Source organism: Lipotes vexillifer, unplaced genomic scaffold (genome assembly GCF_000442215.2).
Source record: "Lipotes vexillifer unplaced genomic scaffold, Lipotes_vexillifer_v1.1 scaffold212, whole genome shotgun sequence".
NCBI lineage: Eukaryota > Metazoa > Chordata > Mammalia > Artiodactyla > Lipotidae > Lipotes > Lipotes vexillifer.
Window position 1 is genome coordinate 1,873,589 of NW_006780016.1, and position 3,716 is coordinate 1,877,304.

A 3,716-nucleotide genomic window follows, 5' to 3' on the forward strand; every position below is an offset into this window, starting at 1 on the left:
GTCACAGGCCTGCCCTTTTTGTTCATGGCTGTGTTCCCAGTCACCCCCTCCCTCCGTCAATAAGTGCTCAATAACTTTATGGAATGAACAGCTTAGAGAAAGAATTTAGCACAATACCTGGTAGGTAGTAAGCATCCCACAAATGGCAGTTTTTATTACGTTATTTTGCAAAGGAGGGAACTCACCTGCGGATGTCTATCCAGGTGTTCTGTCCTGATTCAAATTCCACAGATTTCCCCATTTTATCACGCATTTTTTTTTTTTTTTGGCGGTACGCGGGCCTCTCACTGTTGTGGCCTCCCCCGTTGCGGAGCACAGGCTCCGGACGCGCAGGCTCAGCGGCCATGGCTCACGGGGTCAGCCGCTCCGCGGCATGCGGGATCTTCCCGGACCGGGGCACGAACCCGTGTCCCTTGCATCGGCAGGCGGACTCTCAACCACTGCGCCACCAGGGAAGCCCTATCCCGCAATTTTTAATGAGGTAATCATACACGCAGGGGTCACAAGAACCTCTCTCAAAGCTCCCACTGACCAATGGACAACCCTTAAATACAACACTCCCAAGAAAACTGACCCTCTCCCAGCATTTATGGGGGAGTCAGGATTCCAACAAAACCAGGAAGGCCCAAATTCCAAAGCAAATAAACTCGACTCATTCCCCACCCTGGGGGAGGGTGTTCACCCCCGTTTTGCTAAAGATAGAGCGCCGGCCCTCCCAGGGAACTTCCTGGCTTTTATTAGTTCATAATCCCAAATGTAACTTCAAAGATTTTTCTTTTGCAAGTGTGGGTGTGAAAGTGCTTCCCTAATCACATCTTGCGGGAGGATCTGGAACATCTGTACATTATTTGAAAACCTTGCATCCGGTTCGGATGTTTGGGTGGGTGGGAGACCCTGCGTGGTGGGATGAGACAGCAGGGGCACGTTAAAAACAAGTCAAGATGGCTTTTAAACAGAGGCAGAAAAATTAGGCAAAAATTACAAATGGCTAATCACCTTGGCTCAATTACACGTTTAATCAATAGCCCTCATCCCCCACTTTTAGCACCGGCGTAAGGGGGAAAAATAGGGCGCTAAGAAGTCTAAGCGATAAAGATCTTTCTCACCAAGAGCCTAGGGACAAAACTCATTACAGATAAGCCCAGTCCTCCATTTCCCCCGGACGCCTCTCCACGATTGCTAAAGTGGTTGCCGCTCCCCGGGGTAGCTGCCAGGAAATCGGTCCGGCCCCGCGGCGCAGCTTTCACCCAGCCAGGGGTTAGAGGCGCACTTCCTGCACCCTCCCCACCAGCAGGCTGTGGTGCGGGAACCTTCCCTCCTCCTGTGGAGCGGCGAGTTGGGAAAACTCCGCCACTGATCCACCGTAGCGCGGGGAAATGGTGTGTGGGACTCGAAAGGGCTGGTTTTTGCAAGCCTAGGATAGATATTTCTCCCCTCCCCCACCTCTCCCTGGCCGGGAACAAGACCAAAGGAAGCCCAAGATGAAGAAGGAAAAAAAAAGAAATTAAACCCCAACGCGGAGCCCGAGTGCGAAGGCCGCTTGGCTTTGTTTCCAGGCGGGGGCATTCGCCGGGTTGGGGGCGCGAGCATGGAGTGAACAGGGGGCGGACAGGGCGCGCCCCACCGCGGTGCTGCCAGGGCGAAGAAACCCAACATAAAACCTCCTTGCCCTGTAAAGGCAGCAGGCCGCCCCAACCTTTCCTCAAACCGGAGCCAGGGCCCCCCCCCCCCCCCCAAGTCGCGGATACGCGAGCAACGCAGAGGGGGCGGGGGAAACCTCGCCAAGCCCGCTCGCAGCGCGGCGTCTTTAAGAACTCGCAGGACGGGAATCTGGGAGAGACTCGCAGGTCCCGAAGGCAGTCGCTCTCCTCCTTCTCTCCGAGACCCGTCCAGAGCGGCCCCTAGCCCCGAAACTGCCCCAGACGACACTGCAGCACCCGGGGCTGTGGGCGGGGAGAACCGGGTTGTAAGACGCCTGCGAGCTGGGAGCCGAGTGCGGCTGCTTTAAGAGCGCGGGGCGCGCGCGCCCGCCGCCGGCAGCCCGGCTGCGCGCCCTGGGTCGCGCGCCGCCGTCACGCCGCCGCGCGCCCCTTGCTCGCTCGCTCGCCGGCTTTAAAGTCTCTGCCAGGATCCATGCTCACATGTTACTTCCTGTATGGAGGCATGGCTAGTTTCCAGCCCCGCGCTCCCCGATCCTCCCCAGCTCGCGCCAGAGCCACAACTTTCAGGAGCATGGACTGAAGGCGCCCTCGCCCCAGCGTCCCTCTGAGATCCTTTTGTGTTTCCCTCGGTTTCCTCTGGCTGTTTCTATTTTGGGGGGCTCTTCGCTCCCCCCGCCTTTACCCGCCCCTTCCCCTCTCGCAAACATGCCTTCTTCCTTCCCCGGGCCCTGGAAGGAGCTGCCTGCCTGAAGCCCGGAGACGCAGCGCCGCGCTCAGCCCCGCCGCCGCCCGCCGGCTCTCGGGCTGCGCTGCCGACTCAAGTTGGGGATCCTCGGCTGCTCGCCGCCGCCGCCTGCGGTCCCTGCCTACCCCGGGCCCCAGGCATCACTGCCGCCCGCCGACTCCTCGCCCTGCCCGCTCGGCTCGCTCCTTTTTGAACGGCAAGCAGCCCTTCTCCGCCGAGGATCGTCCCCAGCGTGGCTCCGCGTTCTCGGTCACTTTTTGAGATTTTCCGGGGGGCGCTCGGCGGCTTCCCGGATTCCAGGGGGACTCGGTCCGCTGAGCGCGGGGGCCCAGTAGAGCGGACTAGCAGGGGAAGAGCCCGGGCTTAGCGAAGGCTTACACAGAGGCAAGAACTTATTCAACAAGTTTACCCCCCCTTGCTTTCTTCTTTTCGATGTGCGTTTTCGGACATGCGGAGGTTACTGGAACCGTGTTGGTGGATTTTGTTCCTGAAAATCACCAGTTCCGTGCTCCATTATGTCGTGTGCTTCCCCGGTGAGTGCCGGCCGCCGAGGGGACGCGGCCCTGGCTAGCGCGCGCGGGGGATGCGGAGTTGCCGCCGGGGCATGGAGCTCGGGTGCCCGTCCCGGAGACCCCGGAGAGGGTGGAGGGGGGTCGACGCCCGCGGAGGAGAGAGGGAGCCGCTCCGCTGGTTCTGGCGGCGTAATTAGGGAGGCTGGTGGTTGGGCAGGGTGGAAGCAGGGGCTGGCCGGGGAGGGGGACAGGGGCCGCAGGAGTCTGTCTCTCGCTCGGGTTTAGGGGGCCCGGGGGAGTCGGAGTCAGGAGAAAAGACTCGTTCTGTTGACCCGCCGCTGTTCGGGAGAGCTAGCGCTCTGGGGCTGTTGGGGAGATTGGGGCCATGGGGAGTATGTCTCTGTGGGTTTGGGGGGCCCAGGGTGCGTCCGTCGCTCAGGCGAGGGTTGAAGGGGCTCAGAAGGGGGGGACTTGATTTGCTGCTCCCCGACTCTTTGGAGAGGCTAGTGTTCGGGGAATGGAAGCTGGAGGCTGGCCGTGGCGGACTGGGGATGTTGGAAGCAGCCTGCCTTCTGGTCTCGGGGGTCAGGGACGACCCTGGCTCGGGGCTGGGGCACGGGCTGAGCTTCGGTGCCGGCGCGATGGAGCCTTCCTGGGTGCGGGGGCCTGGGAGCGGTGGGAGGGCAGGGAGCAGGCGGTTTAGGGAGATTCGTGGCTCCCCCAACCCGGGCCCGCGGCCCCTTTATCCCCCAACTCTGCTTGGCTGGGCTGCTCGGGTCTGGGCGCGGGGGGGGGGGG